The sequence below is a fragment of the Cnephaeus nilssonii genome (genome assembly GCF_951640355.1).
Source record: "Cnephaeus nilssonii genome assembly, chromosome: X".
NCBI lineage: Eukaryota > Metazoa > Chordata > Mammalia > Chiroptera > Vespertilionidae > Cnephaeus > Cnephaeus nilssonii.
The window spans coordinates 52007574-52021403 of record NC_137071.1 but is presented as its reverse complement, the minus strand read 5'-3'; the positions used below and the strand labels follow the sequence as shown (position 1 = coordinate 52021403).

The window sequence follows — 13830 nt, the reverse complement described above, 5'->3', positions numbered from 1 at the left end:
TCCAGGGTTATTATCACCCCAATATGAGAAACACTGGTCTATGCTTATGAAATCTTTTATTGCTACTAAATAAATGATTGTTTGGTGTTAATATATAACTATAGCTATTTATTGGAATTTGTTTTAAAGGGATGAATTCTGAGCCAGTTCTGAACCACTACTTAGGAATGATGGTCAATTGTAGGTGGATTGAAGCCTGCACTAGAAAGCATCCAAAGGTGAATTTTGAAGTTGTCTTTCAATTCATTGCTTGAAATAAAATCTCTAGTAGCTGTACAAACAGGTACTCTGGCCCTATCCAGTTTGGCTCAGTGGATAAAATATCAGCCCTTGGACTGAGGGGGGTCTCAGGTTCGATTCTGGTCAAGGGCATGTACCTTGGCTGCAGACTCAATCCCTGGCCTCAGTCGGGGGGCATGAAGGAGGCAACCAGTCTATGTGTCTCCCACATTGATGTTTCTCTCTCTGTCCCTCCCTCTCCCTGAAAAATATCCTTGAGTGAGGATTAACAAAATCCAGAATTCTCAAGTTCTATTTCACTTGCTTTTATAAAATTCTGCATTTTATAAGCCTTCAGCATCTGTCAAGAGATGTAAAACAAAACAAAATCTTCTTATTTTAGAACTGTTTTAGAATTTTATAGAATAACTAGAGGCCCAGTGCACGAAATTCAAGCACTGATGGGGGGGGGGGGGGCGGGTGTCCCTCAGCCCAGCCTGCACCCTCTCCAATCTGGGACCCCCTCGGGGAATGTCCAACTGCTGGTTTAGGCCCAATCCAGCAGTCGGACATCCCTCTCACAATCTGGGACTGCTGGCTCCCAATCACTAGCCTGCCTGATCACCCCCTAACTACTCCCATGCCAGCCTGATCAATGCCTCACTGCTCCCCTGCTGGCCCAGTTGCCGCTAATTGCCCTCCCCTGCAGGCCTGGTCTCACCCCCCCCCCCCCCCCCCCCACAATTGCCCTCTCCTGCAGGGCTGGTCTCCCCAACTGCCCTCCCTTGCAGGCCTGGTAACCCCCAACTGCCCTGCCTTGCTGGCCTGGATGCCCCCAACTGCTATCCCCTGCAGGTCTCATCACCCCCAACTGCCCTCCCCTGCTGGCTATCTTGTGGCATCCATCTTTGACCACATGGGCGGCCATCTTGTGTGAGGGCAAGAGGGTCAATTTGCATATTACCTCTTTATAATATAGGATTATAAAGCTATTACAAAGAGGTCCTGTATACCCCACACCCTATTTTCCCTATTATTAACATCTTACAGTACTATGGTATGTTTGTCATAATTAGTAAGCCAATATTGAAACATTATTATTAGGGAAAATCCATACTTTTTTTTCACAATTCCTCAGTTTTCTCCTAGTACTCTTTTTATGTTCTAGGATTCCATCAGAATTCCATATTGCTTCTATTAGTTATGTCTTCCTTGGGCTCCTTGGTTATGACAGTATCTGTCTCAGACTTTCCTTGTTTTTGATGACCTTCTCATGTCTGAGGACTAATGATCAAGTATTCTGCAAAGTATCCTATTGAGATTGTCTGATGTTCTTATGACTAGACTGGGTTTATGAATTTGAGGGAAGAAGACCACAGACATAGACTGCCATACTTATTTCTTAAGAATTTACACTATCGACATGAGACATGACATCACTATTGATATTGATTATGATCTCTTAGATTCTATAATTAATATTTTGATTAAACTCATAAGAAAAATTATATGTACTATTTACCATTATTGATGAGGTTTCAGGAGGACACCTGTATTTGGGGATGAAGTATCTAATCTTAGGTTAAATACAGTAAGAATGCGAAAGGATTTGCTAAGAGATTTTGAAGCTTGTTCTGTTCATATTGAGAGCATAGTTTATATTCTGTTCATCATAGAGTACCAGTTTGGATTTACTGGACATTTTATCTAGAGAATATAGAGTTGAGTAAGTGATCTTTCACTTACTATTAGAATTTGTTTGATGTTGCCATCAAGTCCCTTATAAATATATGGCAATTCCTGATCAGAAATCTGGAAGTTGTATTTGATTCTTTCCACACTATGCAAAATACTTTCAAGATTGCAAACCTGGCTTATACCTGCCCCAGTGAGCTCCTATCCTATAATAAAGACAGCTAACTAAATATTAAAAATAGTCAAGGCAATTGTACCTCGAGGCAGTAGTAGCAATCTCTCTGTTACATTACATCTTGAAGTATTTACAGCAAGAGCATGACCTTTAAGCCACAAATTTAGTCACCCTTAAGGTGGGTATTGTTTTGACCCATATTTTCATTTAGTTCTTTTTTTTACACTTGCCTAACCTTCAGTGATACTACCAGTGCTTGCCATTAACAGGACCTTAGGGAGACTGTACAGGCTAGACAGGAGAGACAGGACACACCTATATCTAATGATTCAGGTTCATGTTTCCTAGGTTTTTTTTTAATGTGTTGTTGAGACTTTTTCAACCATTTTGGTATCCTATCCTACTGAGCCCTGTTTTTTGTGTGTTTTTTTTCAAGGACATTCTGGGCATGTGAGACCCGAGGACTACAATAAACTCTAAGGAGCTCCATATTCATTACATCTTTCCTTTTGAGAATCTGGACAAGCTCCAATTAATTTAAGGATGGCTTGCAGACTATCTGAAGAAAAAGGTAGTTTGGGGAGTTTGTTGTGGTTATTCTGTCTTTGGCTTTAAGGACTTTAACTTCCTGCAAGAGCTCCTTTTTAAAACAGAATAGGAGCCAGTTTCAAATCCTACAGACTATATATATATATATATATATATATATATATATATATACACGCGCGCGCACGCGCGCGCGCACACACACACACACACACACACACACACACATTTTCAATTTACAGAATGAATTTGAGCCCATCCTTCAGAAGTAGGCTCCAGTGAGGTCTATAACAGCAAGCATACTTGGTCCCCATTTTATAAATAAAGAATTAGAGATGCAAAACAATAACTTGCTTCCTTTGAAATCTCATAGCTACTTAGGAGAGAGAGAACAAACCTATGCCTTCTGATGAATAGGCCTCAAAAATTATTTCTACTTTACTTTGGCAGACTAGTACTATGTGCTAAGGATTTGTTAATGAGTAGTACCAACGTGATCTGTCATAGCCTTATTTTGGCAGACATAATTTCATTGTCCCTATCATTCCCTTATTATTTTAATAAATTTGAGGGTTTGTTATTTGAAATTGCTAAAAGATAGAATAAGAGACTCAAGGGCCTATGTTAAGCTATTTACCGGATTCCTAGCCTTCTGCACCTTGTTTTTCCTTTTGTGTAGATTTCCTTAGCTGTCATAATAACTGAGTGTGTGTGTGTGTGTGTGTGTGTGTGTGTGTGTGTGTGTGTGTGTGTATACTAGTAGATATATATCGATTTCAGAGAGGAAAGGAGAGGGAGAGAGAAATAGAACATCAATGATGAGAATCATTGATTGGTTGCCTCTTTCATGCCTCCTACTGGGGATTGAGCCCACAACTTGGGCATATGCCCTGATCAAGAATCTAACCGTGGCCTCTTGGTTGATAGGTTGATGCTCAACCACTGAGCCACACCAGCACAACTGAGATTTTATATCACTGTAATGATTATTGGTTTCTCTGAATATCCTGGGACTCTGGTCATGTCCCATCTATGTAAGCTGTTCAAGAAATGTCCCGTGTAGATTGACTATAAAGCAATTGTTTCCATTGGCAGTGCTCCAGCATCTGACTAACATGAATTAAAAGAGGAATCCTGCCCGACCAGCATGGCTCAGTGGTTGAGCATCGATCTTTATTGATTTCAGAGAGGAAGGGAGAGGGAGAGAAAGATAGAAACATCAATGATGAGAGAGAATCATTGATCGGCTGCCTCCTGCACACCCCGTACTGGGGATTGAGCCCACAACCGGGCATGTGCCCTTGACTGGAATCAAACCCGGGACCCTTCAGTGTGCAGGCTGATGCTCTATCCACTAAGCCAAACTGGCTAGGGCTAAAAATATATTTTAAAAGAGAAGAATTCTACAAAACTAGGTGAGAGAGACACTTTGAGGTAAATTGTTCAGTTATTAAAAGTGCTTTATAAAAGAAGCCTGAGGCAATATGAAGAAGAGTTCTTATAGAACTCAGGATCAAACAATATTGGAGCTTTTCTAAGTAGCTTGATAGCTCTTTTGGTTGGGAAAGCTTTATCTGTTCCTTCTATTTTCAATCCCTTGATTTTTTGACCCTTGACTTTATTTTATGGTGAGAACACTAGAACATTAATAACTCACAATATAGAGGACTGCTCACTAGTAGAGACTGGAGAATAAAGTACAGTATGAGAATTTTGGTAATAATTCACCTCTAAATATCTCTTTATGATGAGGTGAAATTCAAGGAAAAAGCTGGAATGAGTAGTAGAAGCATTTGCTTTTCTCTAGGCTGGTAGCTAGAATACAGAGCTCTCCACAGTTCTTAATCTCCACCCCTCAATCCACATGGAAAAAAAGGTTAGACATCACTTAATCTAATTATTAGTTGCTCTTTGAGACAGGCTTTCCCAGTATACTGCATTTCAGTAATTTATTTTTCTTTTATCTCTTCTCCAGATCTTCCTCAGAAGAATAGGCTTGTTGCTTTACAGTGTTAGTGACCTATTCCCTTTGACGATCCCTAGGTGGAGATGGGGCATGAGGATCCTCCAGGGGAATAGCTCACTACCACTGGGCAACAACCCTAGGCCAGGAGGTTCTACCAAGATTCTCTCCTGGGCCCAGATAGGAAGGTGAAGTCTCAAGACATCCTCCACACATCAGAGGTGGGTAAGCTGTTCTTAAAAACAAAATAAGGATACTGTCTTTAATTTTTCAGTATATATTGCATTTAGATTTCCACTGAAATTATTTTGATCATTATGAACTGTGTCTGCTTTGGTAAAAATAGCTTCCTAACTCACCTGGGAAGCAACTGTGTAGGAGAAGGGTGAAAATGGTGGTGTGACAGAGGATGATTAGGTGGCTGCAGGTTGGGAGATGGTTCAAGTGTAGTAAGTCCTGATTGTAAAGGACAAGACATTTTCCTGTTTATGCTATAGTTTCCCATTCTGTGAGGAAGTTGTATTAGTTTTACCTTTAAGGATCTAAACTCTGTAGAAATAGTTTCTATAACTCATAATTTGAATCTTCCCATAACTCTAGTGAGTACTCAGTTAATACTTCTTTATGGCACATATATAGTTTCCTTTGTTATTTTTCCCCTTTTTTGTAGCTCCTGATTATTCCCTTTATAGTATCTACCAAATCGTTCATCCTTCTGAAAAGCAATCCAGAGAACAAGAAATTTGAACACACCAAAGGAAGATCAACATGCCTGGCACTCTAGCATTTTAGAATAGCAGAATAAAGTAAGTTGGTGTTGTAATTATGTGAGGACCTGTTTGGAGCTAATAGTTGTTTGTCGGATGTTTTTGTGCAATGGGCTATGGTGGTTTTTGTGCAGGAGGGGCCTGAATGTGAGATGGGAGGATGATCAGTAACCTACAAAGGCATACCTCGGAGATATTACAATTTGGTTTCAGACAACCACAATACAGCAATAAAGTGAGTTGTAAGCTTTTTGCTGGTAGAGGATGTTGTAAAAAATGCAATCTGTGAAGCACTATAAAGCCAAGTGCAGTAAAATGAGGTAAGTTATGCCGGTATTGCCAACTGGGTTCAATGAAGCAACTTAATGATTGATTAATCTATACCAGTTGTGTTAAGATTAGTCTCACCTTATCTGTTCTTTATCTTTACTGCATAAATTCTTTGCCACTCTTAGACGCCTAAATATATAGAAACTTAAAACAACATTTTTGTTTTGTTGCTGAAAGGGTGGCCCTTTTTCTTATATCTTCTTGTGAGAGAATGTATCTGCAGTAGTGTTAAAGGAAAAGCCAGTGTTATAATTGTGATGGGTGGGAAAATCAAGTTAGTTTTCTAAAGGGGTGGGGAAAGATGAAGATAAAAAATGAAGGCATTGACTAGGACCTCTCTAATGGCCCTTTATAATAATATTCACTCACCTGTGGCATCTCATTTGGCTCTTGGAATTTCTTATAAACAGTTGTAGTAGAATATTAAAGAGGCACATATTCTGTGTTTAAATCCTCTGCCACTCATGTTGTTGTTACTATAATTGTTGATAGTGATATAAGTAGTATTGGTTCTAATCATAGCTTATTGTAGTTATTAATGTTCTTTTTGGTTTTCTTTTGTTCTCTTTGTGATGTTTCTTATGGCTGTTGTGCCCCTCACTATATCTTGTCTCTTCTACTTCTAATGCCTTGCCTTACCTCTTTCACTCAAGTGTGTATTTCTTTGCTTATCTATTTCTTCCTTGAATGTCTTTGGTCTTTGTTCTCTCAAGTGTCTTACCCAATTCTATGATCCTCTTGCTTATTTCTTCTGTGTATCTTTGTCTCGTTTTCTTTTTTGTTCATAAGAGTTGTTTGTGCCTTGTCTTAGATGTCTCTCATTTTTTCATTTTGTTACTAATTGTCTTTGTTCTCCTAGCTCTTGATCTTCTTTCACTGTTCTTCCCATTGCCTCTGAGTCTCATGCTGTATGCTTTTTGCTCATTCCTTGTCTTGTCCACCTCTTTTTTCCCCTCTCTTTGTGAACTCTTGATTGTTCTTCATTCTCTCCTATTTTGTTAGTTTGACATTTTACCTATTTCTGATTCTGGCCTCCTTTCTGCTGTTTCTACTCTTCATCTTGGATTTCTCTCTTCTACATGTCCTTTCTGCCTCTCTTGGGCCATTTTCTTTCCTTTTTCCTGCTCTATGTGTTTCTTTGTTCTTTGTGTCTTTCCATTTCACCTTTCTTCTCTCTGTTCTCTTGTTCTTTTGCTTTTTCCATCCACCCACCTTTGGGTATTTCAGCCTCTTCATGAGTCTGTGTATCCCCCCTTTGATTTCCTGCAATCCTCTCTCCGTGCATATTTTTTGTATATGTGTGTGTGTACATCCATGTGTGCATGTTTGCGACAAAGGGGCTTCGTAACCCCTTCCCAATAGGTGCAGAGTGTCTGCTATCAAAATAAGCATTGCAGAGCTGTTCCTTATGCCAGGCCGTCCTGTGAGATAATTCAAAACTAGTAGAAGGCTCAAGTATCCAAAGACTAAGATGTACAGAAGGTGGAAGGCCCATAATGGATATAATTCCCAACACAGAAGACAGAATTGAGACCTGTGGACTAAAGAATAAAACCTGTGTCCCAAGATAGATGGAAACCTCAGCCTTGAGACCATTAGAAGCCCTAGAGCCATTATGTACATAAAGAAGGTGGCCCTTGTCGGACAACTGAGTTGGATGGAAGTTCTCATGTCTTGAGTTAGACAAAAGGCTGAAGACCCAAGATGAAAGAACAAAGCTTATGAGTGGGGATACATGGAAAGCCTGAGACCTGAGTCACAAAACCTGAGATAAAAAAACTTAGCTTGAACACCGAAGACCCAAGGATAGGAGGTGTCACACACACATAAAGACCCAGGAGTCAAGCCTCTCTATGTGGACTTGAAGACCCAAGAGAGACAGATATCTTAAGACTAAATTAGGTGGAAAGCTGGAGTTCCATGACCCTGAATCTAGGAAGACTGGAAACCCCAAGACCAGAGGAAATCCCAATATGAGGACCCTAAACCTCAGCTCTATTCTGCTATCCTCCCTACACTTGGACATTTTCAGTTCTTCCTTTCCAGTTTTTATACCTCCATTTAAGCCCACTAATTTTGTGATATCCTTTTTGATGTTGTTATTACCTTGAAGAGATATCTTGAGATTGGCAATATTTTGCCTGGACCAGTGTAAGGTTGTTTTTATTATAGTTTTGAGTCATTTATTAACTTTTAGGTATTTTTTAAACTTCTTTTTTTTTTTTTTTCATCTCCACTCCGTTTGAGAGAGACATATTAGTGAAATTATATTTCAGTCCTCCCTTTTCCTCAGAAGCTCTAGGCTGATGAGAAGAGGAAAGTGTCAGGCTATGTAGAGAAAATGTAAAGAGATGCTCCAGGCCAATATGAACATTTAGATAGAAAATACACAGATGTGCCAGCCTGCTGAGAAGCACCAGCCAGTAATATATGATTTCTTTGAGCTTGGATGAACAAGATTCCTGGAATTTGGGATTCCTAGTGATGGTTAGAAAAAAGAATGAGTAGTCCTGGAACAGAGTGATGCCCCAAGGAGACAGCCTGAACTCCCTGCTCATAGTAGTGGCCTAATAATTTGATAGACTGAACCAACCCTGCCCTAAGCTTTAATAGCAACCTCTGGGCTTAAAGGTGACAGAATTTGGAAGTAATTATGTTTTAATCTTTCCTTGATTTTTCTCCCCCTTATCATGAGGAAAGATAATTTAAATAATTGAGATATATATGAAAATAAGGTGTTTTCATTAATAGCATATTGCCAGCTATGTACACTGTCAGTTTTGAAGCATTTTGTACATCAGGGATCATCACACTTTTTCTGTAAAGGGTGAAATGGTAAATATTTTAGTCTTGGCAGGCCTATGGTCTCTACATTTCGCTTCTTCACCCCACCCCCAATCCTTTAAAAAGGAAAACTCTTCTTATCTCATTAGCCAAGTGAATTTGGTCTGTGGACCATAGTTACCCCTGATGTAAATGCTGAATAATATTAATTTCCTTGTGTGAGTCTGTCCCTGTTCTAGGCACTAAGGACTCAATGATTATTTATCATTACATCCAGGTGACCTAAATAAAAATATGTGAATATGCTTTTAAACTATGAAAGTGCTTAAAGACTTATAAGTTTCAGAGCTGGTAAATATTGATTACATATCAACAGTATGTAATACTATGCAGATATTAGGAATTAAGTTATTGATCAATGAAAATTTCATATATTTGTAGCCATCATGTTTCTGCTGCTTTGGTGATTTTGAGTAAATACAGTATTCCAAGTAGCAGAAAAGAAAACACATAGAAACTGCTTTTAAACTGTAAATATACAGCGAACACAAGGGATTAAGCTATTTTGATGACTTACAATGGATCAGATAACATGCTAGACACCACAGATAACAAAAAAAACCAATCTCAATATAGAAGTAAAATTTTCAGATAAGAAATGCATTTTAAAGTGGTTTGTAAACTAAAGCACTAAATATCAATGGGCTAAATGTTATGAATGAATGAATGAATGAATGAATGAATATTAACTGCCTTTTATGTGCCAACTATTGTTTTGGGTTCTGTGAAATCTAAGGTAATACTCCCCAAGTAATAAGAGGGAGGTTTATATTGTAAGGAAATTAGATAATGCTTATTTTAATCAATCAATCAAGACTTTACTGGTAATATCAGGTTATTACCTGATAACAGGAAAATGTAATGAATGACATTGAGCTTCCTAAACTATAAAGTGCTGTGTAAATACAACATTAGGCATTTTCTCTGTGAATAAAACTTTTTGTGAGATAAACATTGTCTATAAAATTCACCCCCTATGAGAGAGGTAGTATAAATAGTTATACAAACTTGAGGGTTTGAATACTTGTTAAATGAAAGAATGTCAGTTGCCTACTATGTGAACTCACTGTTACAGGCACTAAAGAGATACACACATTTATAATTTTATTGTGCCTACAGTTTAGAATAAGGCAATACATGTTAGTATTTTGTGAACTCTAAAGCACCATATAAATGTCACTATTGATTTTTCTCACTTGGTGCAAAGTACGATAAAAATTTGAAGTATTAACTATTGAACACTTGAATATAATATGTAAAAGATTAAATTTATGATGAATGCAAGACTGGACAATAATTGTCTACTATGTGCCAGTCTTTTTGCTAGGCATCGAGGACCTGAAGATAAAACATCTTTATTGTGTCCTTGATAGCTGAACATAATGTATGAAGTCAGTTTATAAGTCTTGAACTGCCATACATATGTAAGCAATATCTGTTGTATGAATATTGATTATTTACTCTCATCCCCAGGGATAACTAGTGATGCAAAAATTCATCACCCTTATTTTTCATCACCAACCTGTAACAGAGATCTATGTTAGAAATCCTAGTGTTCTATATAGATATAAGGAATTAACTGTTGGCTTAATGAATGATGAATGATAACTTTTTATGAGGCTTAAAACTACACATGCCCTAATATATAAATATGATTTCATCCTTATGGGATGCTAATAGAAGGAAATAATGTAATAGGTGTGAGCTCCAGACTAAAAAGTACTTAACTACTGCTAGGCTTATTTAATGATAAAAACATCGGGAAAATAGAACTGTGCAAAGCAGTATGCTAAATGCTGAGCTACATGGAAAGATACAATCCAGACCAGAAAGCTACTTGCTTCCTTGCCTAATTGAAGAGATGGATTATTATTATTATTTTTTTAAAGCAAGGTGTTCTTGTTCTCCATCAGTTTTTTAAATGCTGAATGCTAAAGATGGAGGTGAATGAGCTCCACCTTGTCCTGGCTTAAAGACATTTAAGAAGTAAAAATAAATGGCTCAGCAGTGCTTTTAGATTTCATTTGCTAAGCATAGCATATTTTATGTGCAATAAATCATTCTAGTTCCTGAGCATAAGAGCAGTGAAATGGGCCTAGTCTAAAGGTCTTTAGATTGAACACAGATCATAGCTGCAGATCTGAAAATATCTTTGATTTTTTAGTAAATATTTGAGTGCCTGTTTTCTGGGAAGTACTATGCTCATTTAATGAGGTAGGTATGGCTCAGAAATCCCATTGACTTGCTTTGGAGATTAAAAAAAAAGAAGAAAAAAGTCATGGTCCTTTTAATTTAATATGATATTTTCCCTAGTTCTGGATAGTCTCAACTTCACATGCTCAGTGACCTAAATCAAAGCCAGTAGACTGTTAAAAAAGGCTCAAGATTTCTCCTTTAATTCATTAAGTTTCTGCTTCTATTATAGTTTAAGACAAGAATTAAGATGAAACAACTGGTTTTAAAAATATTTGCTCATTGGCCTAGCTTAGAGTCAGGAAGCCACTTGAGCAATAAAAACGATTTTTTTTCTGTAAAAATTTATTCACTCTGAATAAAGTGCTGTCCTTACGTGCTGAGGAGAGTTAAGAGATTCCAAAGACCAAACTGCACTTTCATTTCACTAGTTTATAGTTGAAACATCAAGAACAAATTTTATTACTGCAGGTCTTTCATTGAGCAGCTGTGATATTAAGACACTGAGAAGGAATGATTAAATGGATCATCTTCTCTTTGACATGTTTTGTAGAGTGGGAACGAGAGAGCTTCTTATTTGTTCATACAAATATTGAAGAAGATGATGCTAAAAGAAATAGATCTGGTACAAAAGGCATTTTATCTTGGAGATCCAATAAAAAAGGAATGGGATAAAACAAACAGAAGTATCTATTTCAAGGCATTGTGCTAATTTCTAGACAGAAAACAAAAAAGTTCTTAACTAAAAGACACTTGTTTTTAACTAGCTTGGAGACTAGAATATAAAAGGTTACTTTTCATTCGCTTTATTTCATTCATTCATTCTACAGGTATATTTGAGTGTCTATTTTATATAAAGTAATTTGTTAGATTCTCACTTGGCCCAAGAGACATGAAAAATGTATGCTTTCTCAGAAAAATTTTAAAAACTTTGCTTTTGGGTTGTTTTCTTGTAAGGGGTCGACTTAGACCCTGAGTAACATTGTGTGGTTTAATTCCTACTCCATATTTCTTATATTACTCTGGCCACTACAATAAGCAGGGTTTTCCACTGAAATAGCTCCTTAAGTTCTAGGAACCCTCTTTAGACCATTTTTCCTAGCTCATGAAAAATGATTGGCTACTGTTGGATAGAAGGAGAGAAGACAACTAATTCCCAAACCCCAGTGTCAATGGTACCAGCCTTGGAGAACCAGTCATACTCAAGCCACAATTGGTTTTGAAACATTTAACAGTTTTTTCTATTTTCAGTTCTTTATCCTTTACATTCTGACAAATATACACTGCCTAAATGGATCTGAGGAACAATCCTCAGATAGTACATATCAAGATTGGAGATGGAGACATGATTTCTCTTTAACAACAGATTTTGACTTAAACTTTAGAAATCGCCTCTCAGTATCAAAACCTGGTCATGAAAGGACTTATGTATGGTGGAATATGGTCAGTGAATCAAAGTGGCTTAACAATTTACCATGCTTAAATTTTAAAAGTAATAAAAATGAGAAATAATTGGCAAAGATTGGAGGGAAAAATACCAAACAAAAAATTAAAAACCCAAACCTTTAAATCCAGGCCCCACAGGGCTTTGACCTTTTCTATTTTTAAATCACTCACAGAGGGTGGGATAGGAGGAAGAGTGAAAGAAAAGGTCAAACCTGTTTCTAAGGGCAGCCTGCCTATTTTTGGGTTGGTCTTTAAGTTTTTGAGAAACACTCTTTTGGCTGAATGATGATATTATCAACTAAGTCTTGGGTTAGATAATTAATGTGATTTATCAATTAAATCAATTTGGCCTCCATCATAAAGTAGTGTTAAATCTAAAAGCAAAGAGAACTTTATAGTTCACTGTAATTTATAATATTTTAAAACAATATATAATTGAGTTTACATGGCAAGCCATCAATAATATGCATAAATGGAGAAGAAAATAAATGTGGAGGTAGCACATTTGAGAATTTGGGATGATTTTTCTGATTTTTGCTGTGTACATTTTAATTTTGCCATCAGGTACATCTGTAATGTTTGACTTTTAATATGTGGTATCAGCTGGACTCAGTAACACTCCTTTCTTCAGTTGGGGGTGGGTCTTCATTTAAGTAACTACAGGCCTTCCTTTTGCAGTTTCTGGCATCTTGAGACTACCACTACTGATAAAACAAGAATAAGAGAACATGCTACCATCATCTGATTTTTTTGGCATAAATAAAGTAGTAAACAAATCCATTTTTGTAAGGATGGCTTTATCTCCACCCTTCTATCTCAAAGGGAATATATGCCAAAATGCTTCATTAAATGAAAGAAACACTGACTTGTGAACAGATGTGAAATGAGAATCTCAGCCTTGGGTGATTTGAAGATTGACAAATCTTGCTCAGTATGGGTGACATCAAAAAGCAATCTAAAGCCATCACATAACACAACTGAGATAAATTGGGGAGTATTTTTTCTAATGTCAAATAAAAGCTAATGTTTTGAAAACTATTTTGATGTGACAAGTTCTGCCTCATTGTCTCTTCACAGGTTATTTCCTCTCACCCCCTTTTACTAATTTGGGTGATTAATAAATTATTTGTGGTCTTATAACCAGACAAACAATGTGTCCGTGCTGCCTGTCTACTCAAGCCAGTGAAGCAGAGACAGGGTTGAATCATATGAGTGTTTATTCCAAAACTGTTGGCACCAGCAGTGTGGGAGAGCAGCAGCTTAGCTACAAAAATCTGCTCTGCAGCTCACCATAAGTCGGGGGCTTATATAGGAAAAGCACAAAGGAAAAGTAGGCAAAAGGACCTTTTACAGATATGCAAAAGGACTAGGGGTCTTCAAAGGGCTTAGTGATATGCAAGGGCTGAGGTTACATGGGGAAATAGCCAAAGGGAATGCCAGATGGGCAGTTAAACAGGTAAGCAGGTTTGCAAAGGGCTGGCATTCTGGTTTCTGTAACAAATCTTTGTTAATCTTTCCATGATAATAGGCAATTCCAAGTGGGGGTGGGGTTGGGGGAGGGGGAAGGGCTGCAACTCCAGGTCAGCTCCAGCCAGGGTAGAAGTGCCTTTGCATTTAAAAAATGGTTCACAGAGCATGATTAAGATTTCTTA

General features: G+C 37.5%; 1 long non-coding RNA gene across 2 annotated transcripts in view; it reads left to right on the top strand.

The window, feature by feature from the left end:
- LOC307095240 overlaps positions 1-13217 on the top strand; it is a 30030-nt gene extending 16813 nt beyond the window's left edge. For both annotated transcript variants that reach the window (XR_013813183.1, XR_013813184.1), the window contains exons 2-6: positions 130-218; positions 2526-2660; positions 4611-4819; positions 5269-5404; positions 6349-13217. This is a non-coding gene — a long non-coding RNA (uncharacterized lncRNA). The remainder of the gene's footprint in view (positions 1-129; positions 219-2525; positions 2661-4610; positions 4820-5268; positions 5405-6348) is intronic.
- The last annotated feature ends 613 nt before the right edge of the window (positions 13218-13830 follow it).